The sequence below is a fragment of the Prionailurus viverrinus genome, chromosome X, assembly GCF_022837055.1.
Source record: "Prionailurus viverrinus isolate Anna chromosome X, UM_Priviv_1.0, whole genome shotgun sequence".
Lineage (NCBI taxonomy): Eukaryota > Metazoa > Chordata > Mammalia > Carnivora > Felidae > Prionailurus > Prionailurus viverrinus.
Genome location: NC_062579.1, coordinates 108,390,029 through 108,409,638, shown reverse-complemented (window position 1 = coordinate 108,409,638; position 19,610 = coordinate 108,390,029). Strand labels below are relative to the sequence as shown.

The window sequence follows — 19,610 nt, the reverse complement described above, 5'->3', positions numbered from 1 at the left end:
GCCCCTCCCCTGCTTTCACACATGCGCGCTCTCTCTCTCTCTCTCTCTCTCTCTCTCTCTCTGTCAAAAATAAACATTAAAAACATTTTAAAAGGGATATTTTCATGTTCACCACTGGTCATCCAAATATTGCTTAGTTTTCTTCTAGTTATGGAAAGCAATACTTTACAACCCTTCACTATTTTAATTCTATTCCACTACTGATTTAAGTATATTTCAATGTAAAATACACAGTGAACACCTTTTTCTACTCCTCTGCACCATTTTTTAAAGGGCAACCCATTTGGTCAATGGGACAAAAGAAAAGGATTTTCTGCCTGTTTTTTCTCTACTCCCCTTCCCACCTCCAGCACCCCTACATTTCAGTACATAGATGCCTCTAAGATTTCTTATTGTTGTAGTAATTATCTTTCATTAGGGAACTTCGAGTTTAGAAAAAGAGAATGAGGCACATAGGAGATGTGACGAAAATACCAGGCAGAAAGTGATAAATGCCATGCGAAAGCTAAAAATTAGATGCTCTTCCAAATGAGATAAGTAATTCTGTCAGTCTTTGCTTCCACAACAGTGAAAGGAGACCGACCATAAGGTTACTTTGAGCTTCATATATAACGCTCTCAAAGGAAATTTTTCCTTCTTGGAAAAGAGAAGCATCTGACCTGTCATCCTCCTGTTTATTTTCGTGAGTCTTTTCCTACGCACAGAGAAAACCTCAAGTCAGACTGGAAAAGCACCACTGACAACTGCACTGCATTTTACAGTCTTAGAAGCTACCCTGGATTCTTCCCTTCTCCCCCTCGTGCCATCTTGCACGGTCCGTCACCAAGTTCCGGGCAGCCCGCCTCCTGAGTATCTTTTGGGTCCACCCTGGCCCCTCTTCATCCGTCTCTGCAAAGCAGTGAGACCCGATTTTGCAAAAACTTACACTAAAGTCCTTTTCACGCTGACTCCTTGTGGCTCCCCCCTGCCTGCCTGTGCGACCACATCTCTGACCCCTGACCCTTCCCTTGTCTTTCGCAGTCACACCGGCCGGCCCTCGGGGCTCTACCCTGGCCCACCGCACGCCGCCGCTCCCACCGTGTGGAATCCTCTTCCCGGAGACCCCATTTCTAGTCCCCCTTCCAGAACGAAGCTCGAGCAGCACTTCGTTCAGGAAGCCTTCCCTTACCCCCCACCCTGGGGTCAGGCCCCCCAGTCTCACAGGGCCGCATGGCCGCTTGTGCTGCTGTAAAGCAGGTCTTTCCGCAGTTGTAACTCACAATGGATCTTGGAACTGATGATTAGCCGCCTCCCCCGCCCGTGGAACAAGACCCAAGAGGGCGTGTGTGCTTATTCGCTGCGCTGTATCTAGAGTCGGGGTCTGCTGTAGTGCTGGGAACTGCAAGAAATGCTCAGAAAAAGAGCAGAACATTCCCAGATCCTTTCAGTTTTGCCTTGGGTTTTATTTAGGATCGTAAGTTTTCTAACGGTGGGATGTTGACCCAAGATGGGCACCAGCATCCCCTGGGAGCTGTTGGGAATGTAGCTGCGGAGCCTCTGGTTCAGACCTGACCTGCTGCGCCAGAACCTCTGGGGCGGGGGGGTGCGGCCTGGCCACCTGTGGCTCCCGGGCCCTCCAGGTGATGCTGACAGGCAATCGGGTTTGAGAGCCCGTGTTCCGCAAATACACGGACTGAAACGGACTCCGGCAAAGTAAAATAGGAAGTACTATGTAAACCAGCTTTGAAATGAAGTTACACCGCTGCTCACTAACAGTGGGTAATAAACTGCATTTCAGCCACCGCGCCCCCTCCCCCCTGCCATTTTATCAGTTGATGTCTTCACAGGTCCACTGAAATGTCAACAAGGGCGACTTAACCAGTCAACCCACACCCGGACTTTAAAAATTATGTAGTATTTTCCAACCTTCACCTCTCTGAATCTAACTTTTTGTCTAGTGCCTTCCAAATCCAAGAAATGATTGTAAAACTGACAATGCCCATAATTCCAGTGTTGGAGGTCTGTTTTTTAAATCATGTTAGGGGTGCCTGGGTGGCTTAGCTTAGTCCGTTAAGCGTCTTTTTTTCTTTAAAAATTTTTTTAATGTTTATTTATTTTTGAGAGATAGAGACAGCATGAGCAGGGGAGGGACAGAGAGAGAGGGAGACACAGAATCCGAAGCAGGCTCCAGGCTCCGAGCTGCCAGCACAGAGCCCGATGCGGGGCTCGAACCCACGAACCTCAAGACTTCTTCTGACTCTTGATTTCGGCTCTGGTCCTGATTTCAGGGTTCGTGAGTTGGAGCCCCCGTTGAGCTCTGCGCTGAGAGTGTGGAGCCTGCTTGGGATTCTCTCCTGCCCTCCCTCCCTCTCTGTCTCTCTCACCCTCCCCATGCGTGCTCTTGCCTTCTCAAAATGAATAAACTTAAAAATATTGTTTTAACGTTTATTGGTCAAAACAATTTTTTGCTAAAGCTTAGGTTGTCATAGTTTCTAGATTTATATCTAAAGCATTTTAAAGCATTAGCAAGGTTCAGATGTGCATATTCTTGGCTGTGTTTAGATTCTGGGGCTGTGCTACACCATCAAACTGCTGATGGATTGACTGCATTGTCAAAGGTCACTCATCCTCGATTTTGCCTTTGACTTTAAATTTGCTCCTTGTTTGACTCAAGGACTGTTTTGACAAAACCATTCCCATCTGGGTGACTATCAGGCGATCCACAAAATTAATTGCGTTTTTATTCTCACACAACAGGTGCATAAGGCTCATTGATTCTCTTTCCGATAATTGGTTAGAAGCACAAAATTTGAACGGGGACGGGAGATAGCCAAGGAAAGATTTGTAAAATATTTTGGAAAACTTTTAATTTTAGAAGAGTTGTAGATTTGCAGAAAAGTTGCTTAGAGAGTAGAGTTTTCCTATATCCCGCGTGCATTCCCGTATTACTAACATCTTACACTACTAGTAACGTGTATTTGTCACAATTACTGGACCAGTATTGATACGTTATTGTTAACTGAGGTCCATACTTTATTTCCTCAGTTTTCCATTAATATCATTTTTCTGTCCCAGGATCCCATCCAGAATATGCCCTATCATGTTTAGTTACCGTGTCTCCTTAGGCTCCTGGTGGCTGGGACAGCTTCTCAGACTTCCCTTGGTTTAGATGACGTTGATAGTTTTGAGCAGTACTGGTCAGGTGTTTTATACTATGTCCATCAATTGGGATTTGGCTGTTTTTCGTTTTTAAGTTTTAGTTCACATGCAGTGCAGTACTGGTTTCGGGAGTAGAATACAGTGGTTCATCACTTACAACACCCAGTGCTCATCACGAGTACCCTCCTTAGTACCCATCAGCCATCTAACCCATCTCCCACCTACCTTCTTCCGTCAACCCATAGTTTGTTCTCTATAGCTAAGAGTCTCTTGTGGTTTGTTTCAATAGATTGTTTTTAAACATGAATTTCCAGATAACATCTTTCTTGCTGAGTGGGACCTTTTAAATTTCACTGTAATCAGGAGACAGGTATATGCAACTGACATGTTTCAAATGCTTACTTAAACTGTGAAGTGTGTTTAGCTGGTGAAGGGATTTGAAATTAATGAATATTCTCACGAATATTTGTTCTGGGGGCAGTTAGGGGAAGCTAATGTGTTTTGCAAGTGTTCTCGTGTCCAGCTTGCCCACATCCACTCTCGTTCCTCAACCTCCAAGCCTCTGTTTGCCTGTAGCTGTTCCTAGAATTCAATTGCCTGCCAGCTAAAACCACCGTAAAAACATTTAGGTAGATAAAGTGGCCCAAGATTCTTTTTGCTTGGCAAGAACTCACTTGCTAAAATGGCTTTTAATATGTTTGTGCCTCTCTGCTGTGCTGCTTTTGCCAGAATAGATGGCAAGTCTAAAGATTTGCTTGTCTTCCTAACTCCTTTTTTAATATCTCATAGCAGTGACTGAGCTATTGATCTGAAGGGATAATAACAACCCTGCATGTGCTTTCTGCAAGTTCCGATATTTTAAGAACTGAGAGCTTTGAAAAAGAACATTGCTTTACTTCGCATAAACACAGAGCTGCTTCAAACCAAATCATATACAGCATGTGTCATAAACAAAGTTGGTTCCTTGAAATCACCAGATTCAGAGGGAGCAAACGATGATAGAGAAGGAATGAAAGCAAATAATAGTACTTGCCCAAAGACTGATGACCAGGGTCAGCTACCCGGGAATATGGTCCCCAGCAGCCCCACTCACTCCTTACCCTCCCCCGCCCCCCATCCCTACTTCAGGCTCTTGGCTTCTGACATAAACTTTTAGAGCACTTCTCAGAAAGATTGTTCCGGAGGGAAAGGCACACAGAAAGTAAACAAGTAGCTTTTTGCTGAAATTAACCTTTAGTACATTATTAATAGTTTTGGGGTTCTAGTTTGACTCCTCAGTAGAGAAAATAATGAGCAGCATGCCTCATTATGATTAGATGTATTTCAAATAACTGAAAACAATACATTTGCCATAAGGCAGATAGAGAAAATTGGGGATTTTTTTTTTTTTTTTTGCTGCATGTGTTTTTTTTCTTTTAATAATTTGGTACTTTCTTTTTCCAAAAAAATTTTTTTAATGTTTATTTTTGAGAGACACAGTGAAAGCGGGGGAGGGGCAGAGAGAGGGAGACACAGAATCTGAAACAGGCTCCAGGCTCTGAGCTGCCAGCACAGAGCCCGATGCAGGGCTCGAACCCACGGACCATGAGATCATGACCCGAGCCGACGCTTAACCAACTGAGCCACCCAGGCGCCCCTGCTGCATATATTTTTTAATGGAAGTTCTGGCTAACAGGGTCTAAGAGGACTCCCTGATTTTGAGAGATACGCCAAAAAGGTAGAGCTAAAGAATATTTAGATTTATATTCTTAATTTCTCAATATTATATCTTATATATCTGTTCACCACATGGAAGAATCCAGCACCCATTTTCAAACTTTGGTTTTAACTTTTGCTAGTAAACTGGCTGGGGTAGTATTTGTCAGGTTTCTTCACTGTAAAGTCACTCTTTTTTAAAATAGAGATTTTTTTATTGATTTGCTTATGTCTGTGATTCTGGAGATGAATATGGTTCATTTCATTTATTCAACAGAAGTTATTGTGAATTAAAGAAAATGTGGTTTTAGGAAAATTTTTTTTTTTTAAACTCAAGGCCCACTAATTGGAAGAATAAACCATACTTAAAGGAGCAGCCCATACTTTGTAGGTGACAAAGGTTGGCCAAAGTCAGGTTTTTGGTGTATAATATGTATGTGTTTAGCTTTTCTAAATATACCGAGCTTATTCTATTTGATTACAGAGGGATATTGTTAAGTAATTTCAATCACGTTCCTCACATGTTACAGCAGTTCATTTATTCAGTTATTAGCAATTCATTTATTCAGTTAATACCAGTTATTAGACTTTCTCACCTTCTCTTTCCATTTATTTTATACTCAGAAGTAGCAGTGAAAAGCCTTTCCATAAATGAGACCCTTTCTCTCTTCCCAGCTTTCGTAGAAATACAAAGGGTGCTATAGATATTAGGGCTCGAGCAACCGCCTGCTCTGCATTTCTTCAAATGCTAGTCATAGTAACAGATGACAATGAGAAATACGAGGGAAAGAAGTCACCAGCACTTCTTGTGTTGAAATTTGTTAGGGAGTTTCCATATCAAGCAATGAGCGTGTCACGCAGCAGATGAGCCTCTAGGATGAATTTGATTCATTCTCCAAAGCCGCAAAATCTCATCATCAGATGGTGTTGCTTGAGGCTTTCTCTTGCTTTCGAGTTGGATGATCTAAATGGCGTCACCTCTGGTGGGTTTCCATCCTGTCACGTATCAAAGAACGTCTGTGCAGATGGAAAGAGATTTTCTGTTGGGCTCTGCGTGAGCTCCGTGGGAAGGGTTAAAAACCAGGAGCGAATGTGTTTAGCTCCATTACACTTTTTAATGACTGGCATCTCTACCAGATTTGTTGACACTACAAACATGGAAGGAGCAAAGACATCAGGGATTTATTGCTGGCTCTGCCGCTAGTTTCTTGTGTCATTTTGGAGGGTTGTGTGTTTTTTTTGTTTGTTTTTTTTTTTTTTTTTTTTTTTATGTAACTTTCCTCAGTGTTCCTCAGACTTCCGTCTGTACAGTGAGAGTGGATAGTCCAGAGCGTTGTTTAAACCCCTTAGGAACATAGAAGTCTGTGGTTCAGAATGGGAAATACGAAAAGCAATATGGGCTGCCCCCTCCATTACATGTTTATGATCATACATGATCATGAGATGGTACCTTAGGAAAAAAATGTACTGGGAATCTGATCTTCCCACCAAAGGTTGTGTATGTAGCTGGGGACATGGCTCTTGACCAAGGGACTGATGCCTACTAATTATTTTTTCTAGGTATGGCCGCACATATAAAAATGAGTAGATTTCCGGGTAATACCTGTGGGCCATAGAGCTTTTTAAGAAACGTCTTCTGGATTAGGGAAGTGTGGTGGTCGGTGGGGAAAGTGGACAGAGAAGAGATCTCTGTAAGCAGAATTCTGTATTACTCTTCCCTGGTCCTTCCCATGTGACAGACTGTCTCTCTCTCTCTCTCTCTCTCTCTCTCTCTCTCTCTCTCTCTCTCTCTCTCTCATTGGTATTCTTTCCTGCTCATGGTCTTGCCTCATGCTTCTGATGTTGGGAGGGCTCTGAGGGCCTGCTGACTTCCATGTCTTAACAGTGGACAGAGCTGGGGCAGGTCAACCATGAACCCGGCTTTGGGCCCCAGCCTGTTCTAAGTTGGGGAGAATTTCAGGAACCTTAAGCTGCGTAGGTCAGCGTGTCTGCTAGTCTCATTCTGACGTCATGTGCTTAGGTTTTTTTGTAAGGCTCCTCTTGCTTAGTTCCTTGTGATTGAGGCTGGCCTTGTATTTCTGTGCCAGAAACTGGGCCCTGTTCTGTTTCTCCACTGTGAAGTCCTTAATCTGGTACAGTGGTTGATACCCCGATTTCCCCAAGGTTAGGAAGGATGCTTTCTTTTAGCCAGGCCTCCTGGGAACTTGAGCTTTGCCTAGACCCATGCCTGTCATTGGGACTTTGCTGGTTATTGGTGATGTTGGTGCTTACTGACTGATTGCTTTTTACCAGATTCTTCCCGTTCTGATCTTCTGTCTGCTTTCTCCTCGCTCAGTACCCTGGTGCTCACCGCTCACCCACGTGGACCTCTGCCTGTTGCCGCCTACTCTCCTTTTCTAATTATGCACTCTTGCCTACTTGCATTTCTTCTAGACCCTGCTTCTGGGTCTACCTCCAACCACCTGATATTCCTTCCCTCTAACATGGAGGCTCCTGATGTGTACCACACTGCCTGCCTTCAGAAGCTTAGTTACGACGATCGGTTGTTTCGTTTTCCTAGGGCCTTTATTTAAAACATCTGTCAACTTTTAGCTGTCTTTGTTTGTTTTTTCCTGATGTGGCAAACTCACCCCTTGACATTTGTAATGGGATCAGTTTTTTTGGCTTTCTTTAGAACATCTCACATCGCCCCTTTCCTGCCACTACTTCACTTTCACAGGGGAGCGGCCTTGCATCATAAAATCTTCACGTTGGAAGAGATTTCTAAAGATACCCAGTTCAACTTTCTGTGTAACGAGTAGCTTATCAACTTCCAAAACCAATGGCATTTTACAACGGTTCTCTACTGGTTTCTTGGGCCCAAAATGTGAATGCATTCATTTATTTATTGTGCTCATTCAGTCAGTCCACACAGTTACTAAACATCTACGGTCAGCCGGGCACTGTGTGTGTGTGTGTGTGTGTGTGTGTGTGTGTGTGTGTGTGTGATCTCTTCTGCATGGCTGAGGGTTTGATTTGCGAAAGGGCTCTTTCTGCTGCCTCAGTTGACATCATCTTTCTGGTCCACCACCAGTTTTTCAACCACCCAGAAAAGAAAGGGGGAACTCCTCTGCCTCTGCTTTCTGCCTGTCGATCCCTGACTTGCCCTTGGAATATCATCTTTCTAAATGCAGTCTTGGTTTGTTACTCCTCTGTTAACAGGCTTCACATTGACTCCCCCGCAAACTGACATCTAACTCTTAGACACAACTCACGAAAGCCCTCAACCTTTCTGCTTCATGCCTACCTCTCTGGTCTTCTACACCATTTTCGCCAGGCCCTCTGCCCCAGAACTTCGTGCATTTTCCTGGCTGTATCACGCTTACTCACATTTCTGTTGTATATGCTGCTCCTGCTACCTGGAATGACTGTCAGTTCTGTCTTCTTGGTGAACTCGGGGGCACCGAGAGCGGATAGAAAATGGTGCACAAGGAGGAGTAAATCAAAACTCTTCCTCTTCCATTAAGGGGCACTCTGGGCCATTGGCTGCTACTGAACCTTCATACGCCCCTACCACTGCCCACCAGCAGGGCTGTAAGCTACTCAAGACCCGGAATTTCTCTCCATCTTCAGCCTTACCAGAGCCCATCCCAGAATGGGCAGACAATAAAATATTTGTTAGACGAACAAGCGACTGAACAAATGAAGGCAAGTCATGATCTTCTTTTTTTTTTCTTGTAAGATTTTTTTCATGTTTACTTTTGAGAGAGAGGGGGAGGCACAGAATCCGAAGCAGGCTCTAGGCTCGGAGCTGTCTGCACAGAACCTGACGCGGGGCTCGAACCCATGAGTTGTGGGATCATGACCTGAGCCGAAGTCGGACGCTTAACCGACTGAGCCACCCAGGCGCTCCTGAAGGCAAGTCTTCTGTAGTTTACTTTTCACTTCGGGTCTCCCTTGGGTGCTGAGACTGCCACTTAAAAGACTCCTACCGCTGTGCTGACAGTAGGCTCCCTGCCAACCCAGGACCGTGCACACTAGTTAATACGCTATTAGACACCTGCCTGTGACAGACACCTGCCTGTGACGGTCACCAAATAGCCTGCCAAACAGGGAGAAGGGCCCTTTGGGGGTTTTGAGCACCTCTTCACCTTCTTGCACCCCGCAGACTCTGCTGCCAAGATAAGCTTCTACTGTGTGTGTAAAAAACTCCAATCAAGACAAATTGCATAGAATGAAAATGCCTCTTCCCTGCTCTTGTCAATTGGAAGAGTTGTAAAGTGAAGAAAATGAGTACTTTAACATTCCTGTCTCCTCAAGCAGTTGTTTTAAATGAGTCATCTACAAACTCAGGCAGTTGGTAAGGACAGTCGGTGGCCATTTATCATTTTAACGTGATTTATTTCAAATAAATAGCAAATGGGGTATTTTGGTCCTAAATTATGCATTTATCACTTTCTTGCCGGAGCCCTTTTTTATACAACTATATCAGTGAGCAGTGAAAGACACACAGACAAAACTGTCGTGAACTTTGTCAGTCTTCCCTGTCTTTCTTCTGCCCTTTAACTTATGATGTCCATTAAACTTATGATCAAAACTCAGCACTTTCCATTCTGATTAGTTGTAGATCTCTGCCTAAAATAGATGGCCATTTCTGAGGCGGTATGCATTTTTGTTTTTGTTTTTCTGGTATATTGAGGTGTAATTGCCATACAATAAAATTCACCCTTTTTAGCTATTTACAAATCTATGAATTTTGACAATTTTATATTTGTGTCACCACTGAAGTCAAGATGATAGAATTGTCTGTCACCCAGAATAGTCCTCATGCTCCTTTGTAATCAGTCCCCTCCCTATATGACCAACCCCTGGCAGCCACTCTTATTTCTGTCTCTATAACAGTTCTGTAGAATTTCATATAAACGCAATCATAACGTGTGGTCTTTTGAGTTTGGCTTATTTCGCTTAACATAATGCTTTTGAGTCATCCGTGTTGTTGCATTTATCCATAGGTTGCTACCTTTTATTGCCGAGTAGAATTCTATTATACGAACGTGCCAAAATTTGTTTGTCCATTCACCGTGATGGACATTGGGGTCATTTAAGTTTTCGTGATTATGAATAAAGTTGCTATAGGCATTTATATTCGAGTTTTTGTGTGGATATCTAGCCCTATTTCTCTTAAGTAAATACGGAGGAGTGGCATCCCTGAGTTTGCTAATAAGTGTGTATTTAACTCTATAACAAATTGTCAAACTGTACTGTTTTTGATTCCTACTGGCAGTACAAGGTTCATGAAGATTTACCCCTATTTTTTTCTAGAAGTTTTTTAGCTTTAGGGTTTACAATTTCAGTCTGTGATGAATTTCAAGTTATATGTTTTGAGAGAGGTTTGAGTTGCGGTTCACTGAAATATAAATATGCCCCATCATTCCATTGTCATTTATTGAAAGACTAAAAGACTGTCCTCTGTCAATCGAATTAAATTGGCATTTTTGTCAAAAATCAATTGACTGTATTATGTGTGGATCAATTTCTGGACTGTCCACTCTGCTCCATTGATCTGTGTGTTTATTCTTTTGCCAATATCTCACTGTTTTGAGAAGTTTGTAGCTTTATAGTAAGTCCTGAAATTAGTGGGCTTGAGCCCTCCAGATTTTTCTTTTTCAAATTGCTTTGGTTGTCCTAGATTATTTGTTTTTCCATATAACTTTTAGATCACCTTGTAAGTTTCTTTTTTTTTTTTCTTCCACCTTGTAAATCTCTTAAAAAGGAAACTTGCTCAGATTTTATTGAGCATTGAATTGAATACTGAATTGGGGTTGAAATGAATCTATTGATGAATTTGGGAGAGAATTGCAATATTGATGATATTGAGTCCTCTGATCCATGAATACATATGTCTGTAATTATTGATTCTTTCACCAGTGTTTTCTGTAGTTTTCAACATAATAAATCTTAAAGTACTTTGTTACATCGATCCCAGAGTATTGCATATTTTATTGGTGCTATACAGCAGATGGTGCTTAAAAATTTCAGTCCCCAATTATTCACTGTTGTATATAAAAACAAAATTCAGTTTTGTATACTGATCGTCTGTTTTCCAACCTTGCTAAAGTTACTACGTCTAGTAGTTGTTTATAGATTCTTTTGGATTTTCTACTTAGATTATTATGTTTTCTGTGAATAAAGACAGTTTTATTTCTCCTCTCCAATTTTATCTACCTTTAATTTTTTTCTGTGCCTTACGGCATTAGTTAGAACTTCTGTCCAGTATGATGTTGAGTACACGTGGTAAGTGTGGTTCCCCTGCATTATTCCTGGTCTCATGGGGGGAAACCATTCAGTCTTTCCACCATTAAGTATGAGTTAGCTATAGGTGCTTTTCGTAGATGCTCTCTGTCAGGCCGAGGAAGTTCCCTTTTTTATTTCTAGTTCATTGAATATTTAAAAAAATCATGAATGGCTGTTGAGCAAATGTCATACTTTTTCTGAGTCTATATAGATGTATGGATTTTCTTCCTTTGTTGATATTATCGCTGGCATTGCTTGAGTTCTGAATGTTGAACTTGCATTCCTAGACTAACTCCCACGTGACCGTTGTATACTATTCTCTTATATTTTATAGATAACAGCCATGGTCAGGTGCCATGAAGTTGTTGGCAATTCCTTAATCATATGTGTGTTTTAAGGGTCACCAGAATCACTTCCATCTTTATTAAGGGAAATTAAAACAAATAGAGTGAGTGTCTTTGTACTAAGCAGTGCGTACATTTATTTAATCCTCTTTAATGGGAAATTGAGGTCTAGGAAATAATTTGCACCATTGAAGTCTTGCAGCTAGTAAATGACATGGTCAGAACTTAAATGTAGGTTTGTTTGGTAAAACCCATATCAGCCCACTAGATTGTATTGCTTCTCTCTGGTAGTGCACGCGTGTGTGGGAGGTGTTGGGGGCAGGAGGGGGCGGACAGGGACGAGGGAGTGTGAGAGAGAGATTGATTGAGATTAGGAAAGGGAAAAATGTTCTTATTTACCTTAAGTAAGCCCTACACCCAACGAGTGGGGCTCGAACTCATGACCCGGGGATCAAGAGTTACATGCTCTTGTGACTGAGCCAGGAGCCCCAGGGAGAAATGTTCTACCGCCTTTTATTGCCGTTTGAAGATCTGGGCTTTTAGATATCTTAGTTTATATCTCAGCTCTGCCATTTGCTTGATTCGTGGCACATATATCTCTCTGAGACTCATTCTTTAAGCCTGAAATATAGACTTAGCACAGGTTGTTGTGAGGAGTACAGATGATTTTCGTAAAGTGCCTCGCACATAGCACATGCTCAATACAGTGGTGTCCATTACTGTCATTATTATTGATTTTTTTTTTTTTTTTACCATGAAATGCACTTTATACCTGGAGATAATTGATTTGGGTTTGGAAAATGCAAGATAAGACTTAGGATGATTTTGTAGTTTAGTTGTTTTACCAAAATAGCCTAGAGCAAGTTCCTTTCTATAAAAACGGACCTAATTTCCTCTACTTTTTACCGACCTCCTTCCTCAGTCCAAACAATACCAACTTACTGAATCATCTTGCAAATCTGGAAGGCTTAAAAGATCCTGCTGAATGCCTTGGGCTCTGGAAATGAGTGCGTGCACGCTTCTGTGTCTATCCTCGTGTGGTCTAGAAGTGATGGTCTCGGCCAGCAGGACTGGAGATGCCATTTTCTCATTTCACATGGGCAGCCGGTCACTGATAGCTAGCTTTAGAACCCTGGCCCATGCAGATATGACAGTTTCTGAGTCACTGAAACTCACTTCCCTAACTTCCAGAAAGCATTTCAGACTGTTCGAAGGTAACGGATTCCTTTTTCAGTAAGGTGGTTTTGATTATCCCAAGTAGGGCCGGAGAGAGCTGTGTTTTCATCAGTCAAGTCAGGGAGGCAGCAATGAGAAAAATGGCTGAGTCTGAGAAAGGGCGTCAGGCCATCATCAAAGGACCTTTCAGTGCCCAGGACCTCAGGAAGGCTGTTGGCTCCAGCAGTCCGTCGCTTCTGGGAACTGATTCTCATTATTATTTGATTTCCTAGCAGTACCCTTCCAACTAAAAGTGCTGTGTGACAGATGAAAGTAAAGGAAAATCTGTTGTATTTTGAGAATTTTTGGAGAATATCACAGCACTGCTTGGTGGTGTTGTAAATCAGAATTGGTAATCACTAGTCTTTTTTAAACAGGTTGACTGAAGTGCGATTGCTAACAAAATACTGTATATATTGCACGTCTCCAGTGTGAGGAGTTCTGAACATATGCATACACCCCCGAAGTCATCGCCACGGTCAGGGTAATGTGCATATTCACCGTCTCCAACAGACTGCTCCTGCCCTTAGATTTGTTTGGGGCGTGGGGGAGTAAGAACTCACTTGAGATCCACCGTCCTAACAAATTAAGTGACAGTACAGTATTTCAGAGCACACTGACCACATCTTCTGGTTCAGGTTTCCCCTTACCAACTCAGGTAGGTCTTCTTTCTACTTTATGATGTAAGAAATAGAACCTTAGCAATGTGTTTCCCCAAAGATCACCATTAGATAATTGCACCAGTGTCCAGAACCCACTTCTGATTTTTGTTCCGTGTTCTTTGCATAAGACCTCTGGGCCTTGAGCCTGTTGTGACTCTAAACTTCATTGACCTGGTAAACATTCCGAAACTAAATACCTAATGACCTTTGTCCTTACAATTAGTATCAACAAATGTGATTAGATTCCCAGCTTCAAAGAGAGCTCACGAGCTAACTAATTAGCGGAAGATACAGTTTGAAGATACAGTTTGGGGAGTAACGTCTACCGTTCTTCACGCCTGTAACTTTCTTTTTCTAGATTGGCTAGACAGAGTTCCAGTGCCTGAGCAGGAATGTTCAGAGGCTGGTCACCGAACTTTTGGAAGGTGGTTGAATTTGAAACGTTGGGCGGTGAGGTGAGGCCGAGCCTGATAGCTTCGGTGTAGGGCCTCTTGAGTAGCTACTTTTGTGCTAAACAGTAGTCTGGTCATTACAGGGGCACTGAGATGAACACAAGCCGTATGATTCTACTCAGAAGGACCTCACAAGCTGGCCGACCGGATGGACGTGTGCGCGGAGGTGCCTCCATATATATTATGGTTATCCCAGTCCGTCCTCCGGGCTGCCAGGAGAACAGTCTTTAGAAAACACGTACCGTTTCCCTGATTGAAACTTGCTGGTGGTTGCCTGTCTCTCCGAGGACCCCGTCCAAGGTTCTTCTCAGACCTACAAAGCCTTCTCTGATTTGGCCCAGGTTCTCCTCCCCCTGTACCCACACCTCCACGGCGAGCTCCGGGCACACACCGGTCCTTGCAGTGCTCAGAACGCGCCATGGGTTTTCTTGCCTCTGAGTGTTTTACTCCTGCCGGGCCCTCCGGAGAATGCTGTGTTAGTGTGGGTCCTCTGAGAAGCAGGAATTTAGGATGAAACTGGCAAGGATCTTATTAAGGGAAACCGCCGCCCCGGGTGAGAGACGATGGGGAGGCGGGAGGGATGGGAGTGCCATTAGTCCATGATGCAAGTCTGACCCCTAGTGAAGAGAAGAGCAGCTCAGGCAGAGAAGCTTTCTAGGCTGCCGCGCAGTGGAAGGAAGGTTCGGGAAAGCCTTTGGGTAATCCAGGTCTGTGGAGCCCTGTCCCTGCCGCACTCACTCGTTGGTCAGGTGCAGCCCGTGGGAAATAGGGCCTCAACGCAAACATTAGAATGGATTTCTGAGGCAGCCGCTCAGTCGGAGGCCTTCCTCTTGGCCTCCGTTAATGCCTTTCTTCTTCCGTTGACTTCCTCCTACTTGTCCCGAAAAGGCCAGCTTTAAATGTTCCCTCCTCTTTCTGGGAAACTTGGTGAAGGAAATTTTCAGCATGTCACATGATGGTCCCACGGCCTACAATGACCGTCCCCTAACTTCCGCCCACTTAATTCCTAATACGCTTATTGGAATCCCTGCCATCTATTACGGGACCAAAAAAAAACCCAGGTGCTCAGGAAGTATTTGTTGAATGAATGGCTGAATTGGTAGCACTTGGCTACGCAGATCAAAGGAGAAGCTCTTTGAAGCTCGTCCAGGCAGAGTGAACTGCTTGAGCAAAGCCATATTGGGGAAAGAACGAAGACCCTATTCTGTTTCTGTCTTGTTTTTGCAAATATCTTGTCCAAAGCCCGTCATTTGGGGGAGAGTATATTATGATGCAAGACAGTGGGGGAAGGAGTGTCTTCCTGGCACTTGAAAATGATTCATATTTGAGAACTTTGTTGAGAACAATGTTTTGAATATTTCCTGAGAGACTTCTTTCCTGAGAGGAAACGGAGTTGATGGAAATGGAATTTTACTGCTGCCAGGAAAAGTGCGATAAAGATCAAGTCTCCTACAACCACCACCAGAATAGAAATTTCCACCGAGCAGAGGGATTTCAAAGTCCCACCTAATGGCTCCTGTGTATTTAGTATTCGCTGCAGCTGAACTGTAATTCTGGAATGGAATTGGACCGGCTCTGACACTCCGGTCCGTGACGTATGGATTCGCGGAGACCCTTGCCGCTTGCCGACTGCCAGATGCTGGTCATATTTTCGATGGAAAGAAACAGAGCGCTGGCCGGGATTCCAAATCTCAGTACCGCTGCCTGCCTGCCGCCGGCACGTGTTGCCGGAGGACAGAGACGTGCTGATGACAGGGTCCCACGGAGTCACTGTGGCAGCGGCTAGAGATTTAGGCCCTTATCCCTGCGTCGTCTTCTACCCGTGACCTGAGGCGCGACCACGTACGAAGCAGGTGCCCCTCTTTGCCCAGGTCCACGTCTGTCCTGTGCAGTGTCCCTCCTGTCCTGTTTCTCCGGAGTTCCCACCTGGAGGGAGGCAGGCTGCTTCTTCTTGAGGTGGGAATGGATAATGGCGCCTCCACCATGGGCCTGCTGTTAGGGTTCCCCCAGGTAATTCATGCTAAGGGCTTAGACGGTGCTTGACACAGAGTATTTATCCCGCAAGTGGTAGCTAGGTTTTATCATCCTTCTGCAGTAGAAGCAGGGGTCTGAGGGTAAAGGGGTACTGTTTTTCTGTGCGGATTCTCCAAGTTGGTTCTTCCTGCATTTGGCGAGTGCCTGTTCTGTGATACGGTGGGCGGCCTTGGGCTCTAGGGACCTGGGCTGTCACGCTCGTTCTGTAACGAATCAAACACCGTTGCCGATACCCAGCTCTTGTCTCACGCGGAGACCGTTCATTTTGGCTTATGCACCTGCAAACCCACTTGCTCTTCAACTGTGCTCTGACCTGGTGTGGAATACCTTCTTCTCTTTCTCATCGACCCGTCTCTCTCACCTTCAAACTTCGATTCTAATTCTTCAGGGAACGTATAACTAACGAGACCCAGACATGTGAGAATACGATGGTTGCATGATGCCTTCCTTTCCCTGATGTTTGGTGGTCGGGTTGGGAGGCTTTGACCTCATAGCCTTTGCCTTACGTATCTTTTCCATGTCAGTGGAAGAGTTCGCTTGCGACGTTATCCGTGTACCTCTTTCACTAACAGTTTTTAATTTCACCAGCGAGCTTCCCCTTTCTATGTGCTTATACACATCTCTCTTGACCATCTTCCTCCTTTCTTCCCAAGTCTTGACATTACATCGAGAACCACTCCCGTCTTCTCTACTTGAAAGCCAAAAATAGGACTTGAACTGAATTAGGACTTGAACAGAGAATAGAATATTACTATCGATAAATGCCCCAAGGCAAAGGAAAGCCATAAATTTAAAAAGAGGGAGAGTAGTATTTGAAGTCTCAAAGGTATCAGTATGTTCCCATCTGAACTCACTTAGCTCTTCTCCTCTAAGCCTCTGGCAGTCAGCTGGTAAGATGTTTCTCGAACGGGTTTATCTCCTTCTCGCTCCCAGTGTCCTTGCCCTGGCCCTCATCATCTTTTCTTGAGAGGCAAGAACTTCTTTCCTGATCTTCCTTCCAGTTCCCTCTTTTCCCCAGTCTGACCACAGTGTCACAAGAGGGTGTTTTCTTTTTCAGCTTTTTTTTTATTATAAAATTCCGCAAGGATTCAAAACACCAAACAAAAAATATGTAGCTTACTATAGTATCTCAAGGCAAGCATACTTACACTCTCCATCCAGATCAAAAAACAGGACATTGAGAGCCACCCCAGAAGTCCCTCCAGGTGCCTTATCCCAATCATCAACCTGCCCTCATCCAGAATAACTCCTACCCTGACTTTCAGGGTAGTTATTTTTTTTTTGCGGTTCTGTATCACGAGGGTGCCTTTTCAAAACATCAGTCTTGCCCTGTTCACTTACCTCTGTGCTAAAGCCCGAGGGAGCTGAAACTCCCTCATGTTTTCTTGAGCTTAGCATGGAGCCTCCTGTCCACAACTGGTGCTTTCCTCAGTACCCTAGTCCGGCCATACTGGATTCTTCGCCGGCTCCCAGGTAACTCAGATGCCTCTAGGTACTTGCCGGATACCTGCAGGCATTTGCTCCTGCTGTTCCCCCTTTCTGGAGTGGCCTTTTCCCCATTCCCTGAGGAAGTACTGGGCCTAACTCACATGTCATTTCTTGCATGAAGCCGTCCTGGGTCTCCCGTCTCTGACATACCTGGGACAGAATGAATCTCTTCCACCCCTGTGCTCTACCCCACTGCAGCATTTTACACATGCGTCTGTTTTTAGCATTTACCGTAGTCTCTGGTCCCTCACTTTGCTATATATATATATAGTAAATGTTTAATAAATGTTTGTTGAATGACTGAACCTATGCAGTCGACCTTTGAAGCTCTTTCAGGGTGTCAGGGTTTCTTCAGAATTGACACAGAAATCATACACTTTATTGTGATCAAGCTTGCTCTTCCTTAAGTATCCCTGTTTCACACACATTTTGTTTAAAGTGGATTTTATTTTGTTAGTAACTAATATTTCCAGTATCTGGTTTTACTGGGTTTTTTTTTCTCTCCCCTCTATTAACGTTTGCTCTTCTGCCCGCATTATTGGTCAAACAGGCCTTTGTGGGCTCTTCTGACAACCTACACGCCATTTTTATGGTTTTCGTGGTAACGGCTAGTAATTATTGAGTGTCCACTGTGTGCCTTGTGCTAAGGCCTGTCCCTGCATTATTTCCTGACCCCTCCATGTTTTCACCAGAAGCTGAAATTTAGAGAAGTTAAACAAGTTCAAGTCATAAAGCCTTAACCCCAGGTGGAGCTTAGGGTTCGGACCCAAGGAGCCCAACTGGAAAACGTAACACTCTTGTTCCGGTTACCATTCTGCGTCCCGTCTCGTTAAGAAAACATACGTGTCCCCGGCTGCAACACAGTGGGTTTTTGCAAAGGCATCTGCGGCGTATGGATTATTTGTGGAAGCGTGTTACTCAAGGTCTCCCTGGATTCTAGTCAGCTCTTTGACTCTATTCCTCCTGTCCCAGACTGCTCCCCTCCAGGGCCCCGTGGGTTCTCCGGCCGGCAGGGACGTGTATCTCGTGGCTAATGGGCGGCGGCCTGGTCAGTGCTGCTCGCTGAGCCACCAGGAAGGAGATGGCTCTCGTGTCGCCCCATGGGTGGTCTGGGCCACATGTATTATTTAGCCCGTGGCTGCCGCCTCAGAGGTTGCTAAGATGAGGTTGCTGAGATCCACGGATGATGCAGCCTGTGCTTGGCCAGGTGAGACACTGTGCCTTTTTAGGATGATGTCCGTCATCAACGTTAATTGCTATTTCTTAACTTCCCTTTGAGGCGCTAAAGGGAAATCCAAGCGTAAACAATTAAGGAAGCGATGACGGGGAAGAGTGCCTTCCGGCGCAGGAATGGTTCGCTAGTTGATAGCACACTCGAGCCACGGGCCTCACGGACACCCAGACCAGGGAGCCTGGAGGGATCGGGTCCGGGACAGCAGCCGTGGCACCTCAGCCCTCGCTGGGCACTGGCGGGTGGGCAGAGACAAACACAGATGCGCGCCGCCTGGTCCCATGTGGCATGTGTATGGGAGCGTCAGTGTTTTATCTTTCTTCCTCTTGTTCGTATGGCCACAGATGGGTCAGTGCCCACCTGCTGGCACTTCTTGTGCATTTTGAAGAGCTCTCTTACTGCAGTTTGGCCTTTAAAGTCACCCTTCCATCCCAGTAAATCGCCAAGCCGCATCCGGAAGGTGTGGCTGTGCCAGACTTCTATCGCGTATCACTTTCGCTTAAAGCTGACACCAGTAACAGCGGCTGACTTTTTTCAGTTCTGCTAGCAAGTGCCAGGGGCTGTTGAAAGTGCTCCGCACACGGTTACCTCCTGGAGCCCTCTCCCAGACCCTTGGAGGTAGGTAGTGTTACTGTTCCTGCCGGAAAGCTCGGGATGCCAGCGTGTTACCGCTCGCGGCTTTAGGTTTCTCCTTCGGAAGAAATCCGTGGTGTTAGGCACCGGAACTACACGCTCTCTGCCTCACGTGCTGCTTCGTTGGGAAGGAGAACGTGAACACCTTGGTGTGGCCCGGAGCCTGCTTCTGGAGATCACGGTTTTCCCTCGGATCACTTCCATGTCGCCATTTGAGGAAAACGACCCACCGCTTTGGTTGGTGTTCTTCTCGTTAGAAAAGCGACTGTGGCATTTTCTTCCGGTTGATTCTTTATCAAAACTTTTTCTAGCAAGCTGCGGATGGGAGTTCAAGGTTACGTGCTGTTGCTGTTGTTTGTTTTCCCAGACTACCCTACTTGCTGTTAGAGCCCAAGCACTAGAGGAGGATTTCGTGGCCGATGGGGAGAGTTTGGCTCAGTTCCTG

The 19,610-nt window shown here is 44.8% G+C and overlaps 1 protein-coding gene and 1 pseudogene across 16 annotated transcripts in view; one reads left to right on the top strand and one right to left on the bottom strand.

The window, feature by feature from the left end:
* Positions 1–19,610, top strand: part of ATP11C (ATPase phospholipid transporting 11C) — a 174,623-nt gene that overhangs the window by 24,653 nt on the left and 130,360 nt on the right. The window lies entirely within an intron of this gene.
* Positions 11,442–11,541, bottom strand: LOC125158041 (uncharacterized; annotated as a pseudogene).